Below are 15,665 nucleotides of genomic sequence, written 5' to 3' on the forward strand. Positions count from 1 at the left end.
ACACAGTATTTTTTCCACAGGAGCCTTGCTCACTGCAGGGTAACTATATATTGTTTCTTTTTATCCCCATCATTTAGTGTGTGGTCTCATGCCTCATTTACTGCACACCACCCAAGCCTTGCACTCCATAAAGAATTACTGATTTCCCCATGGGCTTTTCCTTGGCACTCTCCTTGTAGTATCTTACAGCTTGGCTATGTAGGGACACTCAAGAAAATTAATTCAAATTAACTAAAGGTGTGAATTTACAATGGCTTAATTAAACCTCATGGTTTACTACATGGTTTACCCCAGGTTTACTACAACCTGGTCTTTGCTATCTGCTGCCACCACTAAGCTTCTCACTGGAAATTTTCTCTCTTGGGACACCCCAGCCCTTTGCTCCCTTGTTACAAGGACCTTATCGCCAAGCCACTGCAGAAATCCCCATTCACCACAGGTCTACTCTGGACTGAATTAATAAACTTCTAATTTATTATTTACAATTAACATATGAATGAACTTTGGTACTGATCCACTGGGAGCGCTCACTATCCCTTTCAAGCCCTGGAAAGTCTTATTTCCTACCCGGTTCAGGCTTCATTTTCAAAAGCCACAGGGTTTGATGTTCTCCCACTCTGGTCTCACCCTCTCAGCAGCCCAGACCTTGATCATCCCTGATGGACCAGTCTCGGGGGTCTCGAGAGACCTTTCTTAGCAAGCTCAGCCAGCCCAGACCAAACCACCTTCAGTGTCCATCCTCACCCCTCCAGCCACTGACTGTTGAACAAACATTCCAGATGGCTCCTAGCAACCCCATGAGCCCTCAGAGAGTCCTTAGGTTTCAAACCACTCTCTCACTTCCACCCACATATTTTACCTCCCATATACCCAAAATAGTATAAAACACAACACATACCCTAACTTTCTCCACATCTCACTAAATCCCTTGTGGATGCTCTTATTCAAAATTAAAATAACCATAATTTGGTTTGCTTAATTCACATTGAATTAAGCTAAACAGAACCAACGCAACTTTAATTCTGAATAAGAGCATCTACGCAGACAGTTAATGCGGTTTAACTAATACACTTTGAAAGTTACTTTGGATTAACTTTCCTGACTATACCAATAGAGAGGAGTCCTGATTTCTTTACAAACATTAATGAATGTGTCTTCACAGCATGCCTGTAAGATAATATGGGAATAATACCACGTTACCACAAGGGGAACTGAGACACAAAGACTCAAGTAAGAAGTGTCAACTAATTTTGTGTGCCCAATTTAAGAAGCCTAGGACCTGATTTTTAAAGAACTTGGCAGTCTCTAGTACTTCATGTGTTTACAGTAGAGCCTCTATTGACCTCAGTTGGAGCTGAGCACTCAGAACTTCTGCAAATGAGCCCTAAGTATCTCAAGTTGGGTAACTAGAAAATAAGGAATACACACTAGCCACCTGTGAACATTTTGTTTTAAGTGACATGCCCAGCATCACACAGGAACACTGCAGTAGAGGCATGGGTAGAATCCAGTTCCCTAAGGCACCATTTAATTGCCTGATCTATGAGGCCATCCTTTCTCTTACTGCAAGCCCCTGTCTCATTCACTGCACACATTCCAACTTCTGCAACAAATGAAGCAGAGGTCCTACAGACAACAGTGTCCTCCATAACACAACCTTGATTCATCCCCAGAGTAGGTCCATCCTGTGCACTGAATGAGGCAGATGACTTGTGGAAAAATTAGTATATGAACATGTAATTAAAGACTGAATCATAATATATATGCACAAGGGGACCAAATTCAGGTTGCACAGGCAACCTTAATTCTGGTATTTCCTAACTTTTCAGGGCTTGACTTTGCAACCATAATAATATTCTTTTTGCACAGTTTATTGTATGTAATTTCCTAAGTTTTTAAAACACATTGAAAAAAAAACCCACAAAAATTTCATCCTGTGGGATCATATTGCCTCACTCCACACGGGTCATTGGCAGGATTGGAATCCTTAGACCCAGAGCACAGTCCTCTACCACTTGAGCTAATGGAGTAACTGATAGAGTATCTACTATGCAGACCAACAACTAGAAGGGGATGAGACACTTTGCCAGTGGTTTTCCACAGCTATTAGCTAGACAGCAATGGGAAATGGAGACTCAGAAATAATGGGTTCAATGCCAGGATCTGGAGAGGAGTGTTCTGTAGTTGTTATAGACCCTTCTGTCCTTGTCTTCCTGTCACCTTCTGTTCCTATCTCCACTTCCACAGCTCCTCTTTGTCTCCTTTCCTGCTGCTATCCATCCTCTAGCTACTTCATTTTCCCTGTTCCATGTTCCCCCATCCTCCTCTATCCCTAGCTCCTGCCCCTCTCTCCCTCCTTTCTTCTCCCACATCTTCTGCCCCCCAACCATGCTACTGCCACCCCTCTCCTAGCTCCTGCTTCTAACTCTCCACTCTCCTAGAATCTTAAACCCTCTCTCCCCCATGCTTCTACCTCTGTGTCCCTGCCCACCATCTCCTCCCCCTCATGCACCCAGTCCTCACTCCTCTGCATTGAAATCAGGCAACTTCCTCCTTCTCCTACACGCTGCCAGGCTGCCAACAGCACTGAGGGCACAGGAGAGAATCCCTCGGTTCAGGGCCTGGTGCCACAGCAGCTTGCAACAGCTGTGAACAACAACTGGAAGGAAAGTCTTGCTAAGTCCCTGCAACCCTGGACTGGAGCATGCTCATTTGCTCTGTGGGGACAATGTATGTACAATCTGCCACCATATAGGAGCTGCCAGGTGTTGGAGTATGCTCAGTGCCAACAAAATCTACAGAGAATTTAGTTGCCATACTAACAAGTCTCTAGTGAACAAGTGCAAACAGATTTCTCAGACACTTATGAAGTGGCCTAACTGGGGCACATTTTCACAGGGATAGCAAAAGCCACAGCCATGATACTATGTTGTCTCTTCTGCCTTCTCAAGTCCCTGCTCCAAAGCATGGAGGTCCTAAAGTCTGTCAATTAAATGGTTTTAAATTGTTTAACCTGGGCAAAATAAAACAATAAGAATACCTAGCTCTCATATAGCATTTGTCATCAGTAGATCTCAATGCATTGTACAAAGGAGTTCAGTATGATTACTCCTAATTTTACAGATGGGAACACTGAGGCACAGCGAGGCAAAGTAACTTGCCCAACAGAGGTTACTGACCTGTAACGGGTGATCGATGCACATTCACATTCCTGAGGTGCACTGATGGTGAAACAGTGGAACCTTCTCACAGCAGGGCCAGCTGGGTGCTCACATGGCCTCTCCTGTGCTTCCCTTACTGCACGTTCTAGCCTGTAACATGATCCCGTGCTTTGGCATCCTCCGTTCCTTTCACCACCTTCCCAAGTCCAAAAGTAGAAAGTATGACTCTGATGAGGAAAAAGGAAACGAGGGTGGGGTGAATGTGCAGAGTCCATCTGGAAAAATTCCAGTTGCAGGTAAGTAACCTTCATTTCTTCTTTGAGCGACAGCTGCATATTCCCACTCTTGGAATAGTCTGATTCGCAACATTCCTATCTATGGATGCCAGGGTCTAGTTAAACAGCAATTGTAATACTGCTTTACCAAAAAGAGCATCCACTCTGGATACCAGATCCAGGAAATAGTGTTTTGAAACAGTGTGAATTGAGCTCGATATAATTGCCTCTCTCTTTTTATTTTCCACATAAAAGATAAACAGCCTCAATGATTTCCTGAATTTCTTAGACCTATTCATATAAAAACTAATGCTCTCTTAGCCTCTAAAATGTATAATTTCCTTCACCTGGAAGAGAGTGAGGTTGGGGAAAAGATACTGGCAAGTTAATAGATTGATTGAGATGGAATTCTGTTACCACAGTGGGAAGAATTTAGGGTGTAGGTAGAGGGCCACTTTATCCTTGTGGAACACTGTAAATGGCAGGTTAACCACACAAGTTTGTAGATCGCTTACTTTTCTAGCAGATGTAATGGCCTATCTTACCTGAAAGGTGAAAGAGGGAACATTCTCGCAAAGTTTCAAAGGGCAGTATCAACAGCTGAGTAGGCACAAGGAAGAGATCCCATGTTGGTACAGGTTCTTTGACTACAGGGTAGATGTTAGTCAGGTCAGGAATCTTTTTTTCTGTCATGACTAAATGCAGTCTTATAATCAATTAATATGTGGTGAATAGAGGCAGCTACAAGATGCACTCTTATGTACATTATAGAGAGCCCCAAGGATTTTAAATGAAATAGGCATGCCAATATAGATTGAATAGGAGGTGACAGTGAGTTAATATTATTAACCCAAAGAGAAAGCCTTTTCCACTTAACATCATGAGATCTGTGGGTTGACTGTTTCCTGGAGTTTAAGACTCTCCTGAACTTTTTTTGTGCAGGACATTTCCAGATCAGCCAGAGTCCTATGGCCTGTGCCGTCAAGCGAAGAGAGTGTGGGTATGTGTTCTGTTGTGTCAATACATCTATGATTACTAGGCTAGATCGATAGATCCCTTGTGATAACTGTAGAAGGTCTGGAAACCATTGTTGTCTCATCTAGATGGGAGCAATCAAAACAATCTTCGCCCTGTCTTGTGTTATCTTCTTGATGAATCTCTGAAAAGATATGGGGAGAATGCATAAACAAGACTTATTCTCTTACTGCAGTAGAAATGCATCCTGTATGGACTGGCTGTGTGCTCCTGCTCTTGAGCAAAACCTTCAACATTTGAAATTATGTCTTGTTGCAAATAAATCTATCTTCTGACAGTCCCAGAGAGAAGATCTTGTCTGCCACAGAGTTCTTCCTTCACTATTTGTGCTGATCTCAAATGTCCTCACTCAGAGCCACATGCATTTTGCCTTTGACTTCAATATGGAGAGCTATAGGATTAATTTAATGCCAATTGCACCAGTCCCACAATGCCATAGCTTCTTTGTTTAGGTGGATGAAAAGAACTCCCCCTTGCTTGATCACAAAGAACATAGCTGGTGTACTGTCTGTGACTCTAGCTGTACCACTCTGCTGTGCAGATGAGGGAGAAATGACTATGCAGATGAGGGAGAAAGCCCAAAAAATAGCTGTTGATTCTAATACACTGATATTCAGATTTTTATCCCAGGGATTCCAATGATCATAAATTATCAGGTTCTTGTAGTGAGGTCTCCCAATCCAAATTGGAAGCATTAGTAGCCAGTGAAGCTGGCTGGTAGCCCACAAAGCTGGAGAGTTGAATGCTATCCCTCTAATGACATTTGTGATGCTAAGTCTACCATGTGAGGAATAGATGCACTCCTCCTATCTCTACCACCTGTCCCACAGTGTCAGTTTCATAAACATACTGTGTATTTGGCAGGTAGTGTTTTGCTGGCAAGTGCTGAAGAGTTCTCATCTTAGGGCAAGCACATGGGGTTACATAAGTGGGCAAAGGTATGAGGCCCATCAGCTTGAAGAAGAACATCTTTGTTTGACAAACTTCTCCTGTAATACTGCGACTGCTGTAAGGATTCTTAGAAACCTTATTTCCGAGAGAAATGTTCTGCCTTGTTGAGAATCCAGATCTGCCCATATAAAAGGTATAATCTGGGTAAGGACTATGTGCGACTTCTTCAAGTTGATCTTAAGCCCTATTTCTTGGAATATGGTACATATTTGTAGCATATCTCTCATTAGTTCCTTCGGTGAGGATGTCTCAATGAGACAATCATCTAATTACAGGTGTACATGGATATCTGTTACCCTTCTCAGTCTTTTGTTTACCAAGGCCAGTAGTGTCTCCCATTCAGACCCCCGCCCCCCAGATCTGCTGTTGGATACACAATGCAATGCTAAATCAGGTCAAGACTGACTTGATTTGTATCTTTCCTTTCTCCTGATGAAAGGCAGATTGGGAACATACATCTTGTAGCAGAAGGGCCTGGAGTCAGTTCTGTTGCTCCTTTCTGGATCTAGAGGTGAAAGTGCTGCATATGGAGCTGTGTGATGAAAAACTGCCTTCCTCCAAGCAAGCTAGACACTGTACATGAGGGTCTGAGGCAGGGAATACAGCAGGGCAAGAGATATAGCTCTTGAATCCTGGCTTCTCTTCCTCCAGTTTTACCCTGGAAACCGGGATCCATGCTGAAGCAAGAGATCCAATATTCTTACTAGTTAAATTAATCCAAAAGGTAATAAATCCAATAAGATTATAAAATGTTCTAAAATCTAATCTAAACAAATGGAAAAACTAGGTTACTAAAGTGACATTGAGAACAAACCACTTTGATGAATCTGTGTTAGATCGACCCGGTAAAGTTTCTGATCCGTCTGCTACCATGGTTGGAAGGAACTGAAGTAGCCAAAGCACTCCAACCCCTTTTATGGCCTCTCACTTGGAACATTTGGGAACAGTGAAGGAAGAGGCAGAGGCTGCATGAGAGCACTCTGAAGGGTACTGATATAAGAAGTGTCAACTTCCAGGTTGTACTGTTGGCCTGAGAACATACATCGAGTAACAGTCTAGTAAGACTTTACTGGAAATTGATCTTGTTTTTCCCCCAGCAAGGAAGGATTAGCAAGGCAGCAATGCATCAGTTTCCTATCACTGCAAAAAGTCTTTATAATGTAAAAATTATAGATTGTGTTTGTTTGTTTGTTTGTTTGTTTTTAAATGAAAGCCAGTCGTATGTGGCTCTCCTGCAGCAGGGCATAGCAGGGTAGGCATGGTTCTGACATGCCTACATTTTAGGCTTATTCTAGTGAGATAGGCGTGTCCTTTCTTGCTTTGAAAATAATGCTAAGTGAAGCCGAGTGAAATTCTGAAATTTCATCCTCTGGGAAAATCCAACATTCGCTTTCATCCCAAATTTTTTAAAAAATTGGTTTGGAAAGTTGAAGCATTTCATTTCAACATTTGATTGAAATGAAACATTTCTTTTCCAGTTTTCTGAACCAACCAGTTCAAACATTAAACTGCTTTTACTCATTATGGCTTATTTCCTCATGGGAGTTGTAGTTTGGAGCCTGGTGCCCCATTCTCCCCCATGGACTAGGTTCCTTGCCTGGACCTCTTCTTCTATGATGCACCATGCAGCGTTTGGCCAGAGAAAAATCTGCATTGCATTATGGAAGATGTGTTGCTTCAGGGAGCTCAGCCAATTGGAGAGAATGGGAGCCTGAACTACCATTCCCACAAGACAATGCACTGATAGTGATATGCAGTTTAGTGTTTTATGAAACTGCTTTGAAACAAAACATTTTGGGTCACTTAAACAAATGAAATATTCTGATTTGGGTCAAACTGACCAGCAACAAAATATTTCATTTTGAATTTTCTGATGAAAAAAATCATTTTTTTTCAGGAAAATTGAGATTTTCATATGGAAAATTTCACTTTTGCAGAAACAACATATTCCATTGGAAAATCATTATGATGGAAAACTCCTGACTGGCAGTAATACTGAGTGACTTTTGTTCTGGCAAGTAGTCCAAAAAGTAGAGAGAACTTCCTTGCATCTATTTCCATAGTAAGGGCTAGAAATGAGGACCTATGTACAGAGCAGTGATCTTATTGACATAGTCACGTACCATAAAATGCTGATGGTGGTAAATACTTGGAAGTTTGGTGCCTGAAAAAAAAGGTACCTAAGGTGCATAGGCAAGACAAGGCAGTGCCTATCATTCAAATGACAGCACCTAAATAGGGGCCTTAGGTGCCTATCTTTCAGAGTAGCAGCCATGTTAGTCTGTATCCACAAAAAGAAAAGGAGGACTTGTGGCACCTTAGGAGACTAACAAATTTATTTGAGCATAAGCTTTCGTGAGCGATAGCTCACTTCATTAGATGCATGCAGTGGAAAATACAATGGGGAGATTTATATACACAGAGAACATGAAACAATGGGTGTTACCATACACACAGTAACAAGAGTGATCAGATAAGGTGAGCTATTACCAGCAGGAGACCGGGGGGGCGGGGAAGAGGTGATGCGGGGTGGGGGGGGAACCTTTTGTAGTGATAATCAAGGTGGGCCATTTCCAGCAGTTGACAAGAACTTGTGAGGAACAGTGGGGGTCGGGGGGAATAAACATGGGGAAATAGTTTTACTTTGTGTAATGACACATCCACTCCCAGTCTTTATTCAAGCCGAAATTAATTGTATCCAGTTTGCAAATTAATTCTAATTCAGCCGTCTCTTGTTGGACTCTGTTCTTTGACACCTACAAGATTTCTATCAAGCATTCTTACAACTACAATACCCACCTGCTGAAGTGAAGAAACAGATTGACAGAGCCAGAAGAGTACCCAGAAGTTACCTACTACAGAACAGGCCCAACAAAGAAAATAACAGAATGCCACTAGCCATCACCTTCAGCCCCCAACTAAAACTTCTCCAACGCATCATCAAGGATCTACAACCTAACCTGAAGGACGACCCATCACTCTCACAGATCTTGGGAGACAGGCCAGTCCTTGCTTACAGACAGCCCCCCAACCTGAAGCAAATACTCATCAGCAACCACACACCACACAACAAAAACACTAACCCAGGAACCTATCCTTGCAACAAAGCCCGTTGCCAGCTGTGTTCACATATCTATTCAGGGGACACCATCATAGGACCTAATCACATCAGCCACACTATCAGAGGCTCGTTCACCTGCGCATCTAACAATGTGATATATGCCATCATGTGCCAGCAATGCCCCTCTGCCACGTACATTGGTCAAACTGGACAGTCTCTATTCTATTCTAAAAGAATAAATGGACACAAATCAGACATCAAGAATTATAACATTCAAAAACCAGTCGGAGAACACTTCAATCTCTTTGGTCACTCGATTACAAACTAAAAGTGGCAATTCTTCAACAAAAAAACTTCAGAAATAGACTCCAACGAGAGACTGCTGAATTGGAATTAATTTGCAAACTGGATACAATTAATTTAGGCTTGAATAAAGACTGGGAGTGGATGTGTCATTACACAAAGTAAAACGATTTTCCCTGGTTTATTCCCCCCCGCCCACACACACGCTGTTCTTGTCAACGGCTGGAAATGGCCCACCTTGATTATCACTACAAAAGGTGCCCCCCCCCGCCCCGCTCTCCTGCTGGTAATAGTTCACCTTTCCTGATCACTCTTGTTACAGTGTGTATGGTAACACCCATTGTTTCCTGTTCTCTGTGATTCTAAATCTCCCCACTGTATTTTCCACTGCATACGTCCGATGAAGTGAGCTGTAGCTCATGAAAGCTTATGCTCAAATAAATTTGTTAGTCTTTAAGGTGCCACAAGTACTCCTTTTCTTTTTTCTTAATATCTTTGTGAATCTTGCCCCTGGTCACTAGCTGCGGGATACTTTAGTAAAAGACTAAGTGAGGTTTCTGATCAAACAAAATATATTTTCATCAAGTTAAAACAACTTAATCTTCATTTGATTGTAATAGTGACTTCTTGACCTTAGTTACAATTATATGATAAATTTATTTTAATGATACGATGGACTGATCCAAACGATTCTATCTGGGTGTTACAATTATTGGTTCTCTTAAGCACCTGCCCTGACTAAAGGAAAAGACCATTTGCTTCCTCTCTTTCCCTTCTCCAAATTTTTTTTTGTAATTTAAAGTGGAGTAGGGGTAGGAAGCCAAGCAGAAATAGACAGGTGGGCCAGTCCCAGGTGGTCCTGAGTTTCTTTAGGGAGGCATTTTGTAGGAGGGTAAGTCTGCCATCTCTGGTTCAGCAGAGTGATTAGAAGGAAATTCTGAGCTGATGCTCAGTTTTGTGCTCACTTTGTGGCTGGGAAGGGAGTGAGTAGGGGAGAATTTGAATCTAAGTGGTTGTCCAGATTAAATGGTGCATAGTGCGTATAATTTATCTGCAGGGCAGTGTGCTCTGGGTTACAGATCTTTTACATCTTTAAGACGACTGCTTTTGGTCCTGATCCCATATGGGCAGGCCGTGGAGCCCTACTGACGTTAGTGGGATTTCATGCAGACACAACAATCCCCCTGCACAAATCAGCTTGTGGGATCAGGTCCTTAGTCAGCAGCAAAACTGAGAGTTGGACAGTCATTCTTTAGTAAGCAAATATTTTGTCTTCCTAGCTGTAAGAATTTCTGAGCATCCTTCAGAGAATTCATCTATTGCCTGGAATGTGCTGAGTTCTAAGGCTGGCTGTAAAATCTAAAAAAGCTAACTTCAAAAACAATTACAGAGATGATCTGAGAGTACAATTGTTGGAAAAGCTAATGGGCCATGGGGTGTTCTGTTCAGCAGAGCTGGTTGGCAAAATGTGTTTGTGCTGTTTCAATTGTTAATTAGGAGGAAAGAGTTTCCTGAGGATTAGATTCATTGTGGGAATTTAATTCAATACCGAGTCTTGCCAGTTTCCAAAGGGAGTGGAAACTGCTCTTTTGAGGTAATGCAGGGTGCCCACTCTGGTTTTTGCCACCTTGTCATCTAGTCCTGTTTGGAAAGATTGTGACTTGTCAAGGTCACAGGGAGTAGGGCACTGTGCCATGTAAAGCAGGGCATGGTACTTTGACTATAAAAATATATAATGGGTACTTCCATCTACCAGAGAAAGATATAATAGGATCCAATGGCTGGAAGTTGAAACTAGACAAATTGAGACTGGAAATAAATAAGGCAGACATTTTTAACAGAGACGGTAATTTACCATTGGAACAGTTTTCCAAGGGTTGTGATGGATTCTCCATTAATGGCATTTTTAAAATCAAGGTTGGATGTTTTACTAAAATATACGCTCTAGGAATTATTTTGAGGAAGTTCCCTGCCCTGTGTTATACAGGAGGTCAGACTAGATCACAATGGTCCCTTCTGGCATTGGAATCTATTAATCTATCCCCCTAGTCTATTAGATCACACTGCTTTTCCAAGACCACACTGTCCCTTCATTAATTGTGCTTTGGGGTTTCTTCTCTATGGCCATAAGAATAGCTGCTCCCATCCTCAAAGTGACAAGACAGGTCAGTTTTGCTGCATTGTTCTCTAAGGATGATATTGCCATGAGTACATATGTATTGCCATGAATACTCATAACAGTAGATTTTCAATGTGTTTTTAGCAATCTTGGAGTAAAGCAGCATCACCCCTTTTTGGCTTGACCCACTAGTCAAAGTTAGGGGCCCTCGGAACATTCCAGTTGGGAGTAGAAACTGATGATGGAGTCTGGTATTTTCTTTGTACATTCCTTGTAAATAAAGACTGCATCAAAGTACTGCTTTTCCTAATAGCAAAAGGAGTAGTTTTTTAGCTTACAGGCCCAAGCTTCTTTTCAGCCAGCACTCCCAGCCCAGAACATCTCTCTCTAAGGCCTCATCTACACTGCCACTTACAGAGCTGAAACTTTCTTCGCTCAGGGGAGTGAAAGTTTCAGCACCGTAAAGTGGCAGTGTAGACAGTGCTGGGAGCCATGGCAGTGCTTTAACGTTGGTTGTGTAGGCATAGCCTAAGTTTCTCTCAGGGCTTATGTACACTTGCAAGTTACAGCACAATAAAGGAACCCTGGGAGCACTAGCTCACTACCCATCCACACTGGCAAGGCACATAGAGCGCTCTGACTCCGTGGCTACAGCACTGCTGGTACTCCACCTCGGCGAGTGGAATAACATTTGCTGTGTCTTGGCTGAAATGCCCGGGCATCAGTGTGAACAAGGTGTTGCATTACTGCGCTCTGATCAGCCTCCGGAAGCGTCCCATAATCCCCGTAAGTCAAGTGGCCACTCTTGTCATTGTTTTGGAATTGCTGCAGAAATGCGGATATTCCCTTTGAAAGCTCCATTTCTGACAGCTGGCTGCTTATCTGCTCTGAGACAAAGGAACCATTAGTATGGAATGCTCTGTGTGTGTGTGTGTGTGTGTGTGTGTGTGTGTGTGTGTGTGTGTGTGAGAGAGAGAGAGGGGGGGGGTGGAGGGTCTGCTGCTGTCTGAACTTACAAGACAGCATGCTGACATGCTCTCAGCCCCCAAAAACCTACTCTCTCTCCCCCCACATACACAACAACACCACTCCCTGTCACACTCACCTCACCCCACCCCACTCCACTTGAAAAGCACATTGCAGTCACTTGCATGCTGGAATAGTTGCCCATAAATGCATCACTCCCAATGCTGATGCAAGTGCTGCAAATGTGGAAACGCCAGTGCGCTTGAAGCGGTCAGCATGGACAGACTGCAGCGCTTTCCCTACTGCACTCTCTGAAGGCTGGTTTAACTCAAAGCACTCTACATCTGCAAGTGTAGCCATGCCCTCAGGGTCACACTGTGCTTACAAGATGGTGTTTGGCTTTCTTGCTGTATGCCTTTCTCTGGTTTTGTGTTCTCCCTTCCTTCCTTTAATTTTAGGTGGGGAGCTCATTAATTTATCCATACAATTATGTTAATTGAAGGGTGTGTTCACACCCATTAGTCACAATGAGGTTCTCTCTCCCCTCTAACAAGGTCTCACCCAACTCTTAACACTCCCGGCCTCAATTCAGCTTTGCTCATAATCCAAATGAGACCTAAAATGGTCACACCATCCCAGCAAGAAATGAAATAATTTAGCAAAATGCAATTGATATGAAGTTAACTACGTACATGTATAAAGTCTGTCAAGATGTTTTCACATCACCAACCCAAATTGATTTTTATGCCCATCCAAATCCCTGTGGATTGTTGCTTCCTGATGGGCTTTCAGTCCCTTTCAATTAGCCCCTGAGGAATGCCTGTTGTTTCTGTGGAATTTGCTGACTGAGGCAGACCCTGTCCATTTGTTCTAATGGGGAATTCACCTCTAAACATTTTCCAGCCTTGACTTTCAGACTGAGAGGGGAGTTGTGGAGTGTGGCAGTGGGGAGGGGAGGGCAACAAAACTGAAAATCTGTCCCCGAACCATAAGCACTAGCATCTGTTTCCAATATGAAAGGAGGTTTGAAATATGGATAAGCCAAGACAGGAGCAGTCACAATAGACTTTTTCAATTCTGCACATGCTATATCACATCTTGATGACTATTGAAATGGCTTCCCTTTCTCATCCAACCTACACTGTGGTTCTGCAATATTGGCAAACCCATCAATGAAACTTCTGTAATAGAAGCAGTGCCCTATAAAACTTTGCACATCTTCAAGTGTCTGAGGAGTTGGCCAACTTCTGTACAGTATTAATATTCTTTTTTTCAGTGGAAATTCCCTCCTTACTAATTGTACGCCCAATGTAAATTACCTCTTTTTGAAGCAAACCACTTTTCTTTGGTTTCAGTTTCAAATTGGCAGCCTTCAGCTTATCACAGAGCATTTGTAAATGTTTTAGTTCCAGCTCAAATGTTTTACATTGCACCCAGATATCGTCTAGGTCAATGAGTTTCAACCTTTTTTCCATTTTCGGACCCCTAACAAATTTCAAATGGAGGTGCGGACTCCTTTGGAAATCTTAGACATAGTCTGTGGGCTCCCAGGGGTCCGCAGAACACGGGTTGAAAACCACTGATCTAGGTATAACAGATAGCTAAGAGGGGCATACCATGTATACTCTCCTCCATTAGCCTCTCAGATATAGCTGATGAATTGCAGAAGCCAAAAGCCATCACTTTAAATTACCACAACCCTCGTCCTGTTGTGAAGGCAGTTTTTTCCCTGTCTTTTGGATTCATTTCCCCTTGCCAATACTCACTTTTAAGATCCAGTGTGGAAAAACCGGATTGAACATGCTGCCGCATCCAGGGCATCATCTATTTGTGGTAATGGATAAGAATCTTTAAAGTGACTTCAGTAATTTTCTATACTCTACACAGAACCCAGTGTTGCCATCCTCTTTCTTAACTAGAACTTCTTGATACATTTCCCCAAACCTCTGTAGTGCCTCTTGGCTACTGGTAAATGGTGATGTGGCCGTTTAATGAGTTGGTTTCCCCCAGTATCAATCTTGTGCTGGACCAGTGCTATACAACCCTATAGCTTTGTTTGGATTGGGAGAACAACTCTTGATTCTTACCAGAAAGTCTTTTAGATCATCCTGCTCTTCTCATTTAAGTGTATGGCACTGCACTGGAACAGTTCCAGCAGAAACCCTGGGCATTCAACTTCACCCCCCTTCTTCTTTGTAGTTTTTCCTTGTGCCGGCAATTCACCAGATCCACCAGTTCACATTCTGCAACCACTCTTCCCTTTTTTTTTTTTTTTTTTTTTTTTTTTTTTTTTTAAACTATTTCTTGCTTGTCAGAAACATTCAGCAAATGAACAGGGATCAGTTCTCATTTCAGGACTCATGGGAGATTTAGCAGCCAAGATTCTCCTGAGACCCCTGGATTTCAAATTGGTTTCAGCCACTCCCCTTGCTAGAAATCCACCACAGAATGTGGCTGTTATAATGGTTTCTCCCTTGGGGACAGGCAACCAATTGCCTACAAATAATTTGTCTCACCTGGGCCATATCTTTAAGGGAATTTCCACGACTGAATTCCAAAGACATCTTTCTTGGCATTTATTACAGTTATTAGCCATAATTAAATCCAACCTGTTATTTTAGCTCAGTTACTATTCCAGAAGTCCAGTCTTCAAACCTAATTTCCCCAAGTTTTGGACTGGTAACCATACCCCAGACACTCTCCCCATTTGAGACCAATTAGGTTGTTCACTTTTGGATCATCGATTCCCTAGCCTTTTTAGCATGTCTGGGTTAACAATTTATGTCTGAGCCAGTATCAATCACCACATTAAAGATCCTATTATACACTCAACAGCCGAACTCCCATTCCTGGTATTTAAACTGTCCAGACCTAAACAAAAAACTGTAGGGTTGATCTTTGTACCTCCAAACTTTGCCTCCTCAACTTGTGTTTCCCCATTTCCTGAGCTGGGAAAGCAGCTTTTCACTGATACTTGTCACACTGTTTTGGACTTCCTTAAATGCATAACAATCCTTTTTGTAAAAGAAAAGGAGTACTTGTGGCACCTTAGAGACTAACAAATTTATTAGAGCATAAGCTTTCGTGAGCTACAGCTCACTCATTGGATGCATCCGATGAAGTGAGCTGTAGCTCACGAAAGCTTATGCTCTAATAAATTGTTAGTCTCTAAGGTGCCACAAGTACTCCTTTTCTTTTGCGAATACAGACTAACACGGCTGCTACTCTGAATCCTTTTTGTGGCCAGGTTTGTCACAGTACCTTCATTAAATTGAACTGTTTTCTTAAATTTTGCATTATTGCCAGTTTGTTGTTTTGCAAACTAAATTCATCATTTGTTCTAATCGAGCTATATGGTCATGCAATAGATTAGAATCCCCTCTTTCATCATGCATATCAGTAAGATCCTTTATTATCAGTAATTACTGATTCCCCCCCCCCGCCAACTTCCCGGCTTTTGAAAAAGCCAGGAATTGGAGTTTACTAATTTGTTTCCATCTGAATTTTGGCTTTTTCAGGACCCTTTTGACCTCCGTCGCTAGTCAAGTTAGGATGTTGCAGTGGAGCAGAAATTAATGAAGGTGTCCAAGCTGGATGATGCAGTTTGATGCAGTCTTGTTTATTTACATATGAAGTCTGACTTCTCCAAAATGCAGGAGGAACCAAAGGCAAAGGAATAGTTTCTTAATTTATAGGCCCAAGCTTTTTTTCAGCCTGCATCCCTGACTGAGAATCTCTCTCTCTAAGTTTTTCTCAGGGTCACACCAATCCTTACGGACTGCCGTTTGGCTTTC

This window comes from Dermochelys coriacea, chromosome 2 (genome assembly GCF_009764565.3).
Source record: "Dermochelys coriacea isolate rDerCor1 chromosome 2, rDerCor1.pri.v4, whole genome shotgun sequence".
Taxonomy (NCBI): Eukaryota; Metazoa; Chordata; order Testudines; family Dermochelyidae; genus Dermochelys; species Dermochelys coriacea.